The sequence below is a fragment of the Nomia melanderi genome, chromosome 2 (genome assembly GCF_051020985.1).
Source record: "Nomia melanderi isolate GNS246 chromosome 2, iyNomMela1, whole genome shotgun sequence".
In the NCBI taxonomy this organism is placed as follows: domain Eukaryota; kingdom Metazoa; phylum Arthropoda; class Insecta; order Hymenoptera; family Halictidae; genus Nomia; species Nomia melanderi.
This window is the reverse complement of record NC_135000.1, coordinates 5,051,869-5,071,025: the sequence shown is the minus strand read 5'-3', so window position 1 is coordinate 5,071,025 and position 19,157 is coordinate 5,051,869. Positions and strand designations below refer to the sequence as shown.

The following is a 19,157-nucleotide window of genomic DNA, read 5'->3' as shown; positions in this document are numbered from 1 at the left end:
TTCTGTTTCGTATCAGTCACGGTGATACGCTTTATTATAAAACTGCAGGTTTTTGTGAGTACTAGAGTCGGGAGTATATATTTTGCTCGTGATATTTGCCCCTTGCCATATGATTCATTTCTTAAATATGATCGATAGAATTTCCTTATCGTTAATACTTTATTAGGAAAAGAATTGATTGATAATAGAGGAGTAATATTTAATTTATATTTTAACAAAATAAATTTGTCAAATTCAGTTGAAAATTTTGTCGCGAGCCTGAAACATTATAAGTCCGAAAATGAATAATAATTTAGAAGAATAAACAATGGAAATAAACGATTTAGAAAAATTGACAATTAAAATAAACAGTTTAGAAAAATTGACAAATAAGATCAATAACAATTAAGACAAATGAAATGTCAGTAGAACAACGTCACGAAACAAAATCAATGATATCCAAAAACAAATTCCTTCAAAGAATCCCAACGAAAAGCTCCGTCCACACTGTCCCAAAGAAAGAATACCGAAAATACAAAAACGATTCATCAAGCAGCGTCAACGGAGGCTTGTCAACGCTTGTCAGTCTCCAAAAATACCGTAACACCGTGAAATGACCGCGCGTTTAGCGTGTAGCAACGTACGTAACACGGTTTTCGTCGCTTCTTCGGCGATTCCTTGCGCCCGGAGTTTTCGCGAGACGTCGGACGTCCGCCGTTCACTAATTAAATGTTTCCAAACGCGGCCCCGGGTAAAGGCGTAATAAAAGAGCGACGTAATAGAGCGTAATTAAAAACGACATTACCACGGGCATTATTAACGTAACGCGAGAAAGGGAAAGGAAGGCGCGGGAACGCGCTAATTAACGACAATTAATTAACCGAGTGCGGTTCGGATCGCGGAAAAAAAGGAGGAACGGGAGCCTTTTAGGGGTCGGCTGCACGGTTTCCCCGGTCGTTACAGCTGCAACTTTCCTGGATCGATTGATACCTCTTTCCCCCTGTTAACTACGCTTTTCCCGCCGATTAATCCGCCATTGCCGCGCGCGACCCCTCGCGGAAACTTCGAAATCCGTAACACTAAAACTACTGAGCAGTTGAATTGATTTTTTGCAATTTAGGTGTAGAAACTTCAAGAGTGCATTTACTAATACTTTTATTCATTTACAATTCAGTTTGCGTATTGCTGAATCAATGTCTTTAATAAATTCTCAGAGAAGCTTCTGTTGTCTTTTTAATCATTACAAAGAGAAAAAACCGGAAATGGTAGTTTTAGTGTTATATTGATTTTTTGAAATTTAAGTATAGAAACTTCAAGAGTGCATCTACTGATACTTTCATTGATTTACAATTCAGTTTGCGTATTGCTGAATCAATGTCTTTAATACATTCTCAGAGAAACATTTGTTGTTTGTTTAATAATTGCAAAATGAAGAAACCATGTCATATTAGTCCGTCTGGTAGTTTTAGTGTTATACTGATTTTTTGAAATTTCTCTATAGAAACTTCAAGATTGCATTTACTAAGACTTTAATTGATTTGCAATTCAATTTGCGTATTACTAAAGAAATATCTTTAATAAATTCTTACAGAAGCTTCTGTTGTCTTTTTAATCAATTTTTAATCGATTTTTAATTCAGTTTACGTATTGGTAAATCAATTTCTTTAATAATTTCTCACGAGGGAATCTTTGCAACCAGCGCACGTCGATTTCAATGAAACTTATGAGACATACATATGTCTCACATAAGGAATGAAAATTTTAGCAAGTTTAGAAATATATTTTTAAAAACTTACTGCTTCATCAACATCAAATCAGTTAGGATCTATAATAAGAATTTTAAGAATTGGTTTAGTTAATTTAGGGTTTTCTCTTTGTAAAATCACGCTGAAAATCTTCGTCACGAGTCTGACACGTTTTTATAAGGCAAGGGGTTAATTATGTTATGTGGACAGAAAGATCACTGACTGACACGTTATCTGCGATTTTGTCTGCAGTTCCGAGCGAACTGTCTTGGCAACACAGGGACAGGAAGGCACCGAGACTTAGACTACCGGCTTCGATGTCAATGCTCGAATAGACCCATCGTCGATCCCCCAACGGGGATGGGATTCCAGTGGAACTTTCGACCTTAACTCACCGACTCGCCGCGAAAAGTCTTTCGGTCCCTCAGGAAACGGGGAAGAAACTCACCTGAAACAAAAGAGAGCGTAGGAGTCAACATCGATCGGCGAATACATTGGAAAGTGAATTTCACGATAGCTTGCACCACTGCCCTGCGACAAGCGACACCTTTTTAACGTTGTCACTCGAATTTGGATGATACAATTGTCTTTGAAGACTTGAAATTGATTTAAAATTAAATGCTTGGGTTTAATTGTATTTTTAACGCTGCCACTCGAATGTAAATAATACAATTGTATTTGAAGACTTAACATTTAATGAAAATTAAATGATTCAATATAATCAAATTGTTAACGTTGTCACTCGAATTTGAATGATACAATTGTCTTTGAAGACATAACATTTATTTAAAATTAAATGGTCGAGTTTAATCGAATATTGTTGAATTATGAAAGGCTAACGAGATAATTGCTATTTAGAATTTTGATTTTGTAATTTGTTTTACTAAAACGAATAAAATGTAATTTAATACAAATTTGATAAATGTTGGTACAATAATTTGTATATAAATAGAAATTGTTTAAAATCATATTTATTACGGAAAACGAAAAGTCACGTAGATTGACATATTAAGAAGTATAAAGTACAATTAAAGAAAATTAATTTTATCTTTGAACCTTATTTCAATCTCAATTAGAATCTCCATATTTTTCATTCAAAATTAATTCTTACGTGTTCTATTCACGTCGGTTTTAACGCCACCCATTATTCACGTATTTTATGTCAGTCAAAACAAGATTCTTCCAATTATCCGAGCAATTATCGCGACGGGTCATCATCGTCAGTAAAATACTCGACGATTGAACAGCGAAAGAGGAATACTTATTTAGGAATACTTATTCACCGCAGTATTCTCGTTTAGTCACGGTAATTAATTATCTTCCCCGCCGGTTATGCAAGGGAATTAATCAACCGTTGATTCGGAACGATTTAAAACAAGCTTGCCCGTCGCTAAATGAATTATCACGTCGAATAATAATTAATTCCAATCGAAATTTCGGTATTACGAAGTTGAACATTGTTGCGTCCGCGTAGAATCACTATAATCTGGATTAATGATAATTAATCCGATACCAGGCGCGAAATGAGAGCCAAATAAAATGTATTAACTTACGAGTCTTCGTTGGTTTCAATATAATAATGGTACAATTATTGCGGTATTAATTATCTTCATCTGTTACGTCATACGGCGGCGCGTGTGGCCATTAATTAATTTAGTTAGCATTAATGATCCGGATCGCGAGAGCCTACCCTGTTTACAAATTAATTTTGTTATTATAACAACGAGGCTGATCATTCGTTCGTTTCGAAAGGCTGCGAACGAACTGCGCCCGTGCTCCGTAATACGATGCGTGTTTTTGAAATCATACCGAATCCATATAAAATATACACCGAAATTGTACAATGATATATTGTACTGCTTGAATAACTGAAAAGTTCTCCGGTTTCTTGTATTAATTCAATAAAATGAAGAGAACAAGATGTCGAGGAAAATTATTTAACGAATAAATAAAGATATTAAGGTAAAACGTAATGATGGAGAGAACTTATGTTTGAATGATTTTTATATTAACAACTTCTTCATTATTTGGTCTGAATGATAGTTAATAACCACTTAATGGAGAAACGTGTAGTTAGAATTAAATTTCATTGCCAGAAATTCCTACAAACCCGGTATGTTCATTCATAAGTGTACCCTAAATCTACTTCATTTATCTTTGTTACATATATACATGTAATTCATAAAAATACCAAAAATATAGATCACAGAATATAACAAATTATCATCGTAAAAATACCCGGAAACTAACACTTTCACCTCCAATCATCCCCTAAACCTAATTCATCTTTACCATAAACACAAATAAATGATAATTTATATAAATTCAACGAAAAGTTTATAATTAACTTTAGACTCTAGAGGCGCCGCTCAGTCGCCAGTGCATTTAACACTGCAAAATTGTAAAGTTCGATGTTTAACATTACACTTCGCATAATGCATCAATGCGAAATAGAAAGCAGTTCCCTTCCTCAATACATACACAATTTCTCATTAAATCAATTTCAGAAAGTGTCACCTGCATTCGAAGATATCGAATATTTCCAGTGAAAACCTCTAGACTGCAAAGGGTTAATTTCGCCTGCAAAAAGTTCATGTGTATTTCTTTTCATTTCCGCATTTACTCTGAGAATTCTTAAAAGATACACACCCGATGTAACTATTAATAACAAAATAACTGCGTCAACTACAGTTAGGAAAGAACTCGTAGGGCAAGAGGTTAATTGGTCGCAAGAAGTCAGTTAAAACAGTTTAAACAGTTAAGCACGGCCAGACCCGTGTATGCAAAACTCGAGCAGACGTCCTCATCCCCTATCCGGCATCTCTCTCTCCCTTCCCTCCGACCTCGCTCTTGCGCAGCGTATAAACTTGGATCGTTGAAGTTGCAGCTTTGCCGGCGACAAGTTGGATCGGCGAAGTTGCCCCCGTAGGAAACGCGTTGTCGCCCTCTCTTCGAGCCATCGCCGACTTTCCTCGGAGGCAGGGAAGCCAGCAGCCTAGGCAGGCGCACGTTTTGAATCTGTCCCCCGTAGCCATGGCCCGACGTCGGGAAACGAGGCGAATTGTCCTGGAATTGCGCGCGGAAGACGGCCGGGACAAAGGGAACGCTTCCGGCGAGCCGGGCCCGGCGAAAGTGGGCTCGAAAACCGCCCGCCGCGTTTTTGTTTGCTCCCTAGCCGCCTTTTCCCGACGATCGAACCGACGATTCTCCTTCGCGACCATTACGGTAATCGACAGACGCCGGCTCCCGCTTTTCCCCGGGGCACGCGGCCGTTTGCGAGACTCGCCGGTCTCTTCGAGCACCGCCGGGAGGACAATCGAGCTTGCGCGACGCGATAAAACTCGCTAATTGAAATAATAGAGCGGAGTCGATCGGATCCGACTGGGTAGCTTTGAGAACGATGCTGTTTGTTGGGGATTCTTGAGTGGGGATGGTGAACTGTGAGTATTGGTGCTTTGTTCTTAGCGATGTCGAGTTTGCGGGGTTATGATAATGTGAAATTGGAGGCGCGGAAGCATAAGGGTGATGGTATGATGACGAATTAACCCTTAGGTGATCGATTGATCTTACGAGGGAACCTTTTCAATTAGTACACGCTGATTTTTGTGACACTTATGTGAGGTAATACTTTGCACGTATTTTTTCTTAGAAACCACCCCTCGAAGTTGATGGTTGAAAATATATTTTGTTCGATATCTGTGAAGCTAGGGGGTAGAAAAGAAGTCTCAATTGTTCATTTTTCGAACAAAAGAAAATTTCTTTTCTACTCCTCCTAGTTTCAGAGATATTATAAGAAATATAATTTCAACCCTCAACTTTAAGGGGTGTTTTCGACCCTTTAAAGTAGATGTCCGATAAGAAAAATGATGTGTCAAATATTTTCTGAACTACGTCTCACATAAGTGTCATAAAAATCGGAGTGTGCCGATTGAAAAGGCTCCCTTGGTAGAATAAAGCTTCTACTGTCTAGATCTTCAAAATATGAATCCTATGGGGCTTTTAACTGTATAAACTAGTAAATGAAATACATCAATATGATTTGTTCGAAGCTTTACAACTAGGAATACTATGAAAAGTGTTTAAAGTTTCTAGGCGTAAGCCGTGTCCATAGTTTCCCTACATTCGTTAGCGCCGCAACTGGCATCATCAGAATTTGAGGACTCACTGATACTGATTAACCAGAATTAGTGCCTCCTTTAGCATCAACATGGCAACTACTACTGCTAACTAGAAGTTAAAGATTAAGGAATCCAAGAGAGAATGAGAGAAGCGAAATCGAAGTTTCGTCTTTCGCTGGACTGAACTTAGACACCTAGTCGTGCAACCGTTCGTTTCAGACGCGGTTCAGAAACAATTTGCAATAACTCGGGTAATTAATTTCCCAGGGGGTGGATTTCGGCCGGCAACGGTGCACGTAGACCGGCGGGGCCGGCATATTTAATGTTTCCGGGTTCCGGGCATGTGTAGTTTTCAGCGTTTCGTTTAACGTTGTTCCGATACACAGGGATCGCTGCGGCGATAACCTCTTCCCGTGCCGTCACGTTCGCCGCAGCCGTTGACAAAATGGGGGCGGGGTGCGCGGCGGCTCGTTCATAAAACACGTGCCACGCCAGAAATTTCGGCGACGGGCACCTGTTACGTGTGTAACGGTGGCTGCGTCTCGCGTAACACCAGATGCCGCCCCGGCGTTTCGTTGCCAGATACCATTGATCTGTTGCTCCGGACACATACACGGGCTGAGAGGCAAACCCTTCTGGGAATTCGTACCCCTTCCGAGGATGTCTTACGTCCCTCGAGCATTCCTCGATAGAATTGTTTATTCCCGTCGAAAGTAACGACCAAGCCATTGTCTTTTGATCTTCTTCTTGGCTAGAATCGGTGAAGACGCTTGGTCATTAATAATTTACTGGGGAACGGAGGAAGATTCTGGGTTTATCGTGTAGATATGTATTCTAGGAACCATGGTATTTGATAATAATGGAATAATATTCAATTTGAGCTAAAGAGAATTGAGAAACAAAGGATCCATGCGTTAGCAATTTAGATACCTAAAAGCTAGATTTTGCTTGGCACTTGCATAAATTGCTAAAGTTACCACTTGGACCAGGTTGTACCTAATGTAGGTCCACTTTGGACTTGAATTAGACCTAGTGAGACTTGGTTTGGACCTACTTTGAACTATGTAGGACATGTCTTGCCCCAGATTTTGGCTAGTTTAGTAGCAATCTTGAGTCTAGCTTAGATGTAGCTAAGACATCCTAGAATCCAGGCTTCCTAATTTGAGTCGAACTTAAGTTCGACTTGGATCTTAGACGAGGTCCTAATTAAAACGGCGTTGGAATTTTGTCGATGACAAAGGCCAGCGGCAGGATATCCAGCGAAAAATCCTTAAACTCTTTCAGGACACGAAAAGGGGTATTCTACAGCGGTCGGTATCGTAGCAGAAGTTCCGGCCACATTAACGTAATTCGCGGTGGCGGGAAGCTTTTTAATTAAAAGTACCGTGCCGCTATTATCTCACGAACTTATAATCGCGCCTATCCATCCCCCAGGTTACCGCACCTCCCGCTTTCGACCCAGGAAGTCGGCTTTTATTCGCGAAACACGAGACCGTGGTGAGTAATAATTCAAATTTCTATGCCCTCCGCAGCAGCAGTGGGAGCAGCAGCACGCCACGGAAGCGAATAGAAAGCCTGACCGCGACGGGGAAGCAGATTATCTCCATTTACTAAAGAATAACAGTTTCGCAGATTCTCGAACCTCGCGGATCTCGATTGTACCCTGCGTTCTTGAACGGTCACTGACGCGATTTAACGTCTATTCTAGTGTCACGTGTAATGTTATAGATTTTTAATGTGGGGAGTTGAAACCTTTTGACGTGAACTTGTATATGGTTAATGGTTTTAACAAATGATTTTGTAATTTTCTGTGGAACTTGTACTGTTCATTTTGGTAGTAGTTAATATTTTCTTGGGAAACAAGTGTTTGAGAGCGTAAACGATTGGAGCTACTTCGTAGAGATGATTTTTAAATTTTATTATAAGGAGTTGTAGATCTCTAATGTGTCAATCATTATTTCTCCCACATTGTAGAAGTTACAAGTTCTCAATGTGTTGAATCTCATCTCTTCCATATTATAGAAATTCCAAATTTTCAATGTGTTAATCCTCATTTTCTCTATACTATAAAAGTTACAAATTCTCAATTTGTTAATCTTCAATTCGTCTACATTACACAAATTACAAATCTTCAATCTATTAATCGCCGTTTCTTCCATATCACAGAAGTTACAAATTTTCAATATATCAATCTCCCATTTTTCCATACCACAAAAATTACAAATCCTCAACACATTAATCCTCATTTCTACCATATTACAGAAATTCCAAATCTTCAATATATCAACCCCATTTCCCCACGCTGACACCATCACTCAGCCTACACCAACACCAAGGTAACACACCATCAAAGACTATAATCTCCTCTAGATCCCTAGAAAATGAATACTTCATTGATTCCCAAGGAAAACGGTCGACTCCGCGAAGCGCCAAAAATAACTTCAACCCCCTGATTTATCAATTTCCCAAGATCGATTTTTCTTAGCCGCCCCGAACAACGCTGCTAGTGTCGTACAATTAATAATAGATCCCGGGGACGGGAACGGTGACAGTCATGAATAAATTGAAACTTCATCGGACGGGCAGAAGCTGCGAAAAGCGTGACCGTCGGCTGATTAGCATGCAAATTTCCCAAGGCCAGCTTGGCCCCTCCTAGTAAACTTGCCATTCTTGTTCTTCCTAGGTTCCTCTTTATTCCCTGGGACCTGCTGTTCGCCTATCCGACGCAGAATAATTTCATACGACTCGTTTCGCTCGAGTCAGCAGCTTCGATGGCGATTCTTTGACTGATATCCGAACCGGCGACTGATATCCGCGAGTTTGGGTTACTCGACAACGTGCATCGTGGGTGTTTCAGTTGAATGTCAACGTGATATGTGGGCTGAATCTGATCCAGGCGTAGATTAAGCTCAGGTTTTGTCCACGCTCTGTCTATATAAGCTGGATTACGTTTATAATGGACCCTGATTAAATCCCTATCACTGGAACTTGGGTAATATTCGTGTGACAGCGTCAGAAGAATCTTGTCTTCGAAGTCTTTAATCTTCGAAGAATTTGTAATTTGTCATTGTTTCCGATTTAGACTTGTATAGCGGTATTAGAAGCTAATCTGAGGCTTTAAAATCATCGCGAAAGATATAAATAAAGAAGAATTCAAAATAAAACGGGATAATATTCACAAATTTTCAAACTTTGAATTTCCAGAGACATTTTACGAAGGATGAGTTTTTATTGAAGACTATAAGAATTGCTTTTTACATTGGTGTTTGCAATAGTGCAACTATCGTTTACTCAAGAAATGTAGCAACTCATTGATTATTCAATTAGGATGTCAGTTTCTGGTATCAAGAATTATTTTCGAAATAATCGATCTCGAGCGTCTTTCTTCTAGAAGACTGGCGTCTTGACTGGCCACAAGAGGATAAAGTAGAATGCCTGCCCATCTGCTGGCGGTAAGGAAGCGTGCGAAGACACGGGAAAGGAGAAACCTGTACCGACTCGAGGAACTTTTTACACTGGGAACGTTGTGGAAACGTCCTTTCTCGATTTTCCTACTAGAGGCAACGTCTATCGGTTCGATCAATTCTCTCTGTGCAGCGGAATCATTTGACAAGTAGTCGTCTTCAAACATTTACCAATGTTCGATTTGTTCTCAGTATTCCTCCGTTTAAAAATTGACAAATATTCACCCTCGATAATTCACTCCTTCGCAGACAATTTTAAAGAAAAACTTCTCAGAAATGAATGCATCGAACCCAGATATGTCTATCAAGCTTCTACAAGAATAATTCTAAAGGAATTTTCTCCGTGTCTTTCATTTTATATCATGTCTGAGGAATATTTTCTTTCAGAAGGGCAGTGATCTCTGAAAACTGATCAGGAACGGAAATTAGTCTACATGATTAATTCAAACTTTAGTCGACTAAAATTATATTCGCAGGAAATCGAAAAAACTGGGTCAGAAGTGGATTACACAATAATTCGATGATTCTGTTAAAAAACGGGCATAATTCATATTCAATATTAAGTAGCGTGTAATACATCAACATGCAAAATATTAAAATAAAACAACTTTGTTCCTCAAAACTTTGACCTGCAGCATCGTCTTAGACTCGTGGCGAAAATTTTCAACTGAATTTGAGAAATCTGTTATTAATTCCTTTGAAATAAAAATTAAATATTCTAAATTTCTAACAGAAATTAACAAGTTGACTGTCACAGTAGTCACCGGTGACCGGAGCTTCCGAATGATACGAAAACAATTATAATTCCTAAAACAGACATCGAATTAAAATGTTCAATAGCGTAAATAACTAACAGCGTAACGTAAGAGTTGTGGCAACAAAGAATTAATAATTGTTCCATTTTATCCTCGCTGCAAAGGAATAAGTGATACGTAAAACACTGATATTTTTCGTGGCAGTTCGTGGTCAGAAGAATGCTCAAAAGTAAAAGGAAAAGAGAACGAGCGAGAAGTTTAGCTGAGCGTCGAGCGGTAGAAACTTTTGTCGGGAAGTGTACCTAGCCACATACCAAGTCGCGATTTGAATTACAATCGGCGCATCCCGCCATCCCGCCATCCCGTCCAGCCGGTTCGCGTCTCGTTAACCACCCGCCATTCTTATGTAATTTTATGCTAAATTTCCGCCACCGTATGCCCAACACTCCCTCGAATCTCCGTCCATCAACCCTTTTTCCCACGGAACCTGTCCCCCTTTTTTTCTCGCTTTTTCATGTTCTAAGACCCTCGTGCACCTTTTTCACCGCCAACGCGAATATTCCGGCCGAATAGAAAACATCCCACCAGCGAAGTAAATTTCCTGGCTTCTTAATCAAATTAAGTCCTTTAAAACACTTTACTTTTCTTTTCGGTTCTTTATACTCGGGGAATTATTTCCGGTTTCTTGCCCTCTGTGACGTAACCGAGAAGTTTTACGTTGTTATTAAGAGCTCGCCGTGCGTTTTGTTCATTCCGCGTGCTTTTAGGAAGCCATCGCGGTCAGCGCGAAGTTTCTGGTTCGCAAAAATAACTTGGTTTCACTTGGGAATGTTTTAATAAAATATTCTCTAGGAAAAAGTTTGAGGGATTTGAAGTAAGTCCAGTGAAGTTCGGCAAACTTCGGCAAACTGCTGTATATCTTGTCAAACTTCTTCAAACAGTGAAATTTTTATGATATGACCACTTTGATATTGTATTCTTCTATCTGAATACTTCTGGAATTAATATTGATGAATTCATTCAAATTTCTCAATAATCCTCTAATCAACTTAATTATTCCAACAAAAAAATTTATCTCTCTCAGGTCAAAAAAACTGATTCTACATCTTCACGAAGCCACCCCTTCTCCTCACTACCATTCCAACAAAAACATTTATCCCTCCTCACAATTAAAAACAAAATAATTCTAAATCTTCAATACAGTCTCAAAAGTAATTCTATAGTATAGTCTCTTTCTCCACTACAATCCCCACAAAAAAATCTATCTCTCATCACAATTTCCCCAAAAAAAGGGAAAAAATTATTCTACATCTTCGCAAAGCCATCCTTTCGCTCCATTATTCCAACAAAAAGATTTACCCCTCTTCACAATTAAAAACAAAATAATTCTAAATCTTCAATACAATCTCAAAAGTAATTCAAGTATAGTCTCATTCTCCACTACTATCCCCACAAGAAGATCTATCCATCATCACAATTTCTCAAAGAGAAAAAGGAAAAAACTGATTCTACATCTTCACGAAGCCATCCCTTCCCTCCACCGCCATCTATGTCCGACTTGTCGCGTCGTTCGAACCCGCGAACAAAGCGCACCTCGATCCGCAAGGTAGACACTGGCCACGGACCCGTGACGCGCGATGGGTGCGCGAGATAGGGGGAGATAATCAGCGGATCCGGCGGCTTGCCACGAACAATGGGCCCGAAAGGAACCGGCGAATTTCTCGGCGAGTCGCCGGGAATTCACCTTGACCTTCGCCGCGCTCACGTTTCACTCGTAACCGTATATCTTGCAGCGGGCTCCTGCTGCAATCGTCCCCCTCTACGCCGACCGGGAACGCAGCGGATATTGATAGACCGTGCGAGGAATACTCGCCTCGTTCGCTTCGAGGAACCGGCTCGCGCGTTCTCGCGAGAGCGTGTCGCGTTTCCTGCGAGCCTTTTGAAAATCGACCGCTTATACCGAGGATCTGATCTATAGACCTATATAAAGAACTGAGTGGAAAATGTGGGATATTTTTCAATGGAATGATTAGTATAGGAGATAAGGAACATTGAAAGTTTGTTGAGCGTGAGTTGTTCAGTAAAGAGGACTGATGTGTCTGCTTGTGATTTATTATTTCTACTTATGCTAAATAGCGTATGAACTTAGCTAATTATTTATAGTAAATCTCCTGTGAAAGTTTCATTTTATATTTTCGATTTAGATTTTCGAGTAGGATCATTCCTTAAATACATATACTGAAATGTCTCTAAATTTAACTTACAGCTCAATCTATCATAGCCAGATAAATGAATCTAAACGCACTATAAACTCTATCCAAACCTAATCAACCCAGAAGTAACTAGATCAACGAATCCAAACAGAATCAAAGTAGCACGTCGAACTTCCACAACACATCTGACAAGTGTCCCAAAGCCAATCCAATCAGCACTATCCCCTAAATCACAACAAAGTCAACCACCAAAAGCAACAGTCGAACCGGGTCACACGGGAACCATTCGAAAAAAAAAGAGAGAAGAGAAAAAAAAATAGAATCGACATTTGATCGTCGCGATTAACCGGCCGGTTCTTGTTCAGCCGTCATGAGCGGTGATGGAGAAGCGACATTTCGAATCGATTGTGCCATCGACGTGCCCGTCCGACCACCAGACCCATTTACACCGCAACAGTTAATCATTGCTCGCAGCGGCCGCGTGCTTTTTGTTCGAAACTGTACGCGCGCACACACGAGCCGAGTCCCCTGGACTCTACGCGGCACATGCACAGGCCACATGCATGGCGGACCCTACGTGCACGGCCGCGAAACGACATATGGCAGTGCTCCAACAAGTGGCAGTAAGAACGTCGCGGCGCGGACCTTATGGCCGCGTGCACGCCGTCCATTGTCTGGACTGACGCGTGACATTTATACTTCTTGCCGTGGCGGCGACCACGTCATCGTCGTTTTTCCTTCCCCGAAAATCGCGGCCATTGTTCCGGCGGCCCCGTGTTTTCACGCGTCGACGGCAGGCACCCCCGCGTTTTTGCCCGGCAAAGTCGCGTGGTCAACGTTCGTTAACCCTTGCACACAAGTGCTTTTTGAAGCGGGAGCTGAATGAACACGCTGCGGACGGACGTGTTTGAATTGGTTTGGAGTATTATGGGGAATATTATTATGGACGATGATTGAGTTTCTGGAATTTCAGTTGGATCGATCGGGGAACAGAATGCAGTCGTGCGGAAGCAAAGGTTGACCGTTGAATGACCTGTGAGCAAATGATTTTTGTTTGAGTAATATTAACCCTTAGTTTTATGATTCATTTCTCGCCTACGAGCGATATAATTGTTTTATTGTTAAGAATTTATTGGAATAGGGAAAGTGTTGATGATTGTTCTATGTATATATTTACTATAGAGGTTAAGGATTGATAATGGAGAAGTAAAATTTAATTTCTGTTTAAGAAAGATAAACATTTTTGTCGAATTTAGTTTAAACTTTTCGTCGCGAGTATGACACTATATTGTAGGTTAAGAGGTTAATTGGTAGGACTATCGGTTAAAATTACTGATTGCAATTTTGTTATGTTTATTATTAATAGTACCAGAATTAATTGCTTTATATGTATAGTATGATAAGTAGCAATGGAAACTTCAACTGCTTGACCTAGAATATCGTGGCAAACTCGTGACGAAACGACTGAAGTGAATGCGCAAATATCATTTGTTTTTCTAAAATAAAATTTGGTAAGTGTTATTTATTAACAATAAAATAATTGTATCGATCATAGCAGAGAAATAACTCGTAGGGCAAGAAAGTGTATTCTTAAATTGTTTACAGGAAATGCCTATAAATATTTAATAAAATATATAAAAAATAATTGTGATTGCATTTGAGGTCAATGTACAAGGTCAACGCGACCTTACCAGCCATACTGGCTGACTAAAAAATGTCGCATTTATCTGGTTAATTGCAAGTTGTATGCAAAAACTGGATCAGAGCAGGTCAAGATTATTATTCGTCAGCTTGCCAGAAGCTGGTATCACGAGATCAACTGCAGACTCAAGGTCAATGCTGAACTGGTTACCATTTGTGTCTCTCTGAGGACATCCACATATTTTCGGATTTATTTCTTGTTCTTCAAGGCTAGCTGTCGTTACATTGAACAGTCGAAGTGTGGCTCTGAGTTATGCTAGGGTTAGGTCAAGGTCAAGTCAAGGTCACATCGAATAGTCGAAGAAGGTAGTTACGTTTGGTTTTATGACCCTTCGCCGTTGCCCCGGCGTCGAAGAGCTCGAGTTATGGAAGTCCTTAGCATTAGATCACACCTACGCTCGGATGCTCGTTTTATTGGCGGCTGTCGTCTAAATAAAGAACCGGGGAACCTGCAAGTTTGGCTTTGCGTCAGGTGGGAAGAGTGACGTTTAGCCAATAAATCCCTATGTAATTAGACACTGTCGTTGCTCCAAGATTCAATGTACAAACTAAGTTCCTGTTCATCTATTTTAATAACAATTAGTTTAAATAGACATCTGGTAAATGTCTCCAATGATTAATCCATTTAATTGACACTAAAACTACCATTTCTTCTTTTTGTAATTATTGAAAAGGCAACACATGTTCTCAGAAACTTAAAGAAATTATTTAGTAATGCGCAAAGTGAATTATATTCATTGAAGTCTCAACAGATACACTCTCGAAGTTTCTATACAGAAATTTCAAGAAATCAATTTAACTGTTGGATAGTTTCAGTGTTAATAAAATTTAATCAACCGAAAACTCGACAACTGTAGCTAGTTATTTATCACGATAATAACTCTAATTTTTCTTTCTCGCGTGATTACCAATTTCCATATCCCCGTATAAACACAGAAAATCACTAAATTCCAAATATTTTAGTTCTACTAATTTCATTTTCAATTCTCCAACAACCCCAAAATAACAAAAAACGTCACTAAAACTAAACTACTAAAGAATCCTCTAAATTCAGTACGTTACCAGTGAAGGCCACCGTTCGCTCTGTACACTCACCTGGAACAGACAGAAAAACAGACAAAATTAATTATACGTTCTTAAAGAGCATGAGAATGCAGTGATACGATCAGCGCAGCGCGTTAGGGGGGATGCAGAGGTTATAACTGAAAGTCAGGTGGCGGATACGGTGCTAAAAGAGTTCGGAATCGCGGGAGCAAACCGCGGCGAAGGTCGAACGCATCTAACGCGAAGGAGGATGTGGCCCCCGATGCAGCGGGCCGTTGCAATTGCAGTTGCCCGTCCAGGAAAGCGCCGGCTGTGCGTGTACCAACGAGTAATTTCGCGGGAAGACGTGACCGGACTCGCGAATCCAAGCTGGAAGCGTGGGTCCAATTGACCCAGCGACCCGAACCGGCTAATTGCCAATTGTCGAGTCGACGCTGCCGCTCACTCTGTCGTCACGTCGAGAATTTGCCTGGCACCTAACGTCTGTCCCGTTGCTCCTAACTGCCCCCGGCTACTCTTCACTCTTTCTTCAAGGAGAATGTTACTGTTTCCAGTTGCAACATTTTTGCTACCTTATCTTGGACGCAACTTCTGGCTGGCGCAGCTTTTAGTTGGAACTAAGGAAAGCTTGGTTTCTTAGGTTTCATTCGAGAAGAAGTTGGACCTAACTTTTGGTTCGTTTAGATTTAAGGTGGGAGTAATGGGATTTTTCTATGAAGACTGTATACTCTTTCTGCTGACGATCTCTTCGATGCTCTATCTTAGACCTAACTTCTGGCTGATGTAGTATTTAGTAAGGACTAAGGAGAGCTTGATTTTCTAGGTTTCATTTGAGAAGAAGTTGGAATTTTTGGTTTGCTTAGATTTCTGTTGGGATTAATGAGAGCTTGATTTTTTATAGAAGCTTCTTCTTAAGAAGCTTTTTGCTACCTTAAGTTAGACCTAACTTATGGTTGGTATAGATTTGGGATTAGTGACAACTTAATTTTTCTATAAGAACTTTATCTTTATCTTTCTACTAACAATATCTTTCATACTCTAATTTAGACCTAACTTCTGATTACTACAGATTTAATTTCGGTCGAATGAAAATTTGATTTAGAATCTCCTTATCCCCTAAATTCAAACTATTTTTCACTTGGTATAATTTTACCCTAGACTCACTGATAATTTATTAAATCTTTTAAAACGTACTGACTCTTCTTTTTCCTTTACTATTAGAACATTATATTCTCACTTTGGTTGATCTAGACTTAGCCCATAACTAATGAAGACTTGATCTATAATCAAACTGAACTTCTACTAAATTTTTCTATTAAATCTTCACTTGTAATCAATTCTAATTGAACATATTAGAAACAATAAATACAAGCGTGCAGATTAAACGAATAATACTCGAGCAGCATAGACAGCCAGCCAGCCAGCGTTTCATACACCGCGTACGCGTTCGCCATTTATGGCGGCGCCAATCGTTAGCTGGCGTCGCAAGGATGAGGAAACAGTACGCTTGTGCAACACCGAAAGGATGAAGCGAGAATTTCGTGGCAGATGGGTGACATTTTGGTACCGGAATGCACAAAATTACGTCAGAATGGTATTCCTGTATGAATGCCTATTTATAACGCGGTGTCGTTGACCTTTCCAACGGTTCCACCTATAATTCTCTCCATCCCCATCTCCTTAACAAAATCCACCGTTATTTTTCCCGCATCGTTTCACTCCAACATCCACTTTTTCTAATATTTTTCATTTCCATATTTCCCGCGATCCTTCCTCCCGGTTGAATATTAAATTTCCTCCGCTGTTCCATTCAATTTTTCCATAAATCCCGTACGAAATCGTACAAGTATCAAATGTGAAAATAAAATGGCATAAAACCGTCACGGAAAATTTTATTCCCCGCGAGATGTTCCGGCGATCGCCCCTGTTCTCGCGCGGCCAATTAAAGCCAGCGAATCCTGTCGTTCGACGGAGCGACAGTGCCGCAACCTTGAAAATTATCGAGAATCGACGGAATCAACGGGACAAGCACAATCGACTTTCCGTAGGAAATTATATTTTCGTCGGGTGCCGCGCGTAGGGACAGTGGATAAATAAATTTCCTGTCGTGCTATTCCTGGCAGAGAAGTAAATAATTCGTTGCCGGTCTTGGGATACCGGGCACCAACGCTCTTGTCCTCCAACCGCAGCCGTAAAAACCTATTCTTGGTGGATCGACGGGGAACACCGTCGACACTCCATATAAAGAATGACTGTCGACGGTTCTTTTCACTGTCAACGCTGTCTGCCACCGACCTGGCGCGAGAAGTTATGTTCTGTTGACTCTATAACGTGTCCGCGACGGGTTTCGGTCCTGCGAAAGGTGCACGCTTGGGAATTATTATGCTATGATAATTATTGTAATTGGAAATTATGGCGGACATAAGTGTAGGGAAGTAAGAATAATGTGAGAGATGGGACTGGGTTTGAAGAATTTTGGTACTCTTAAAGGTGAACATTGGGAATTATGTTATGATGATTATAGTAATTGAGAATTATGGGTGATGTAAATGTAGGAACATGAAGGATATTGGGAAAGGTAGGATTAGGTTTGAAGAGTTAATAATATTAGATGATTTTAGCTTTCAGTTGTGAGGAGTATGGTTAGTTTTAGTTCGTTAAGAGGATTATTAATTATCCTGATTAACCATTAACAGATAATTTCGTTACGTTTCTTAATTTCACGATAATTATTTTAATAATTACAGTAGTTACGATTCATATAGATTTAATAATTATAGGAAATAAATATATTAATTTAAAAACGTATTTTTACGTTAAGAAGTAATAGAAAACAGTTTTAACAATTAGTAAGTAATAAAAAGATTACACAGTAATCAATAATAAATGATTAATTTACTATTCCAAAAACAGCTTATAAACCGTAATATCCCACTCAATAATTAGTCATAATGAATTTTAACAATTTGCTCTCGAGAATATTTTTCTCGACAAATATTCATTATTATTTATTGAAATATCAGTTATATTTTTTACAACTAACATAAAGAAATATCTTGCATAAATGAAGTGACAGAACTATTTTATTTCGATGTACTATATGTTGATGCATTATATAAAATTTAACATTGAATTTTAAATTTCATAATTTTCTCGGGTCAAATGAAATGGCGACTGAAAGGCGTCTCTCGAGTGCAGGGTTTTCATTTCGTCGGAAAACAATTAACGTTTACAGTTAAAAATATAGTCGAGTTAAAACGACATATTGTCGGTTAAACGAGCCAAAGAATCCAAGGGATCCCTAGAAACCGCGAAATCTCGCAGGAACTCGCTACCTGTCGTCAAACGACGGGGAAAACCTTTCTCTCCGCATTTCGATTCCTCGAACCGGTGACGCGAAACGAGGAGAACGTGACGGGAACGTGGCTCTCTCAACGGTCAAGGTTCACGTTTCGTAATCCGTTGAACAAAACACGATATTTTTAAGTCGTTTCCACGTACAAAAGAGCCACGACGCGGGCCAAAATCTTTTCAGCGAGGATTCACGCGCGTACGTACGTCGATAAACGAATTCGAATGACGATCATGGATAGGTGTACCGTTAGATTTCCCAACGATCGGCTTCACACCGTCCGCGGCAGATGAATAATGAAGCATGACCTGAAGTACTAATCAGCCACTTCCTTCGTTGAAAAGAACTGACCGAAATATATCATTGGATAACCATCCCATTAGATGGGGGACTCCGTGATTGACGCGGCGGCTATCGCGCGACGCTCGTGTAATGGACACAAGGAAAATCCGAGCCATCAATTTTTCAAACTGAAATATTCATTAGGGAGACGGCCTGACGAATTTTAGTAGGATATTCCGGTGGACCGGCTTTTTGACAGGTTCTGGCTACGATTTTGGGATTCCGGGGGTTTAATAAGGGACAAGGGACAGACTTAAAAAGGAAGTTTCGATGGAATTTGGGAGTATTTTGAAATGGAACATTGATTTATTGGGTTGCTTCTTTAGATTATATATAAGCTGAATTGTTTTTTTATAAAAACTAATTTAGTTTAATAAGGGTCAAGGGAGGGACTGAGAAAAGAAGTTTAGTAGTTCCGAAGGAATTTGGAAGTATTTTGAAATG

The 19,157-nt window shown here is 39.8% G+C and overlaps 1 protein-coding gene across 8 annotated transcripts in view; it reads right to left on the bottom strand.

The window, feature by feature from the left end:
* Positions 1-19,157, bottom strand: part of heph (polypyrimidine tract-binding protein 1 heph) — a 517,180-nt gene that overhangs the window by 348,434 nt on the left and 149,589 nt on the right. The window contains exons 1-2 of one of the 8 annotated variants that reach the window (XM_076365033.1): positions 15,038-15,051; positions 2,120-2,172 (exon numbers count right to left, since the gene is read on the bottom strand). The exons of the other annotated variants lie outside the window; for them this stretch is intronic. The gene's annotated coding sequence lies outside the window, so the exon portion shown is untranslated. Of the gene's footprint in view, positions 1-2,119; positions 2,173-15,037; positions 15,052-19,157 lie in introns of those variants that run through there. 8 annotated transcript variants of the gene reach the window in all.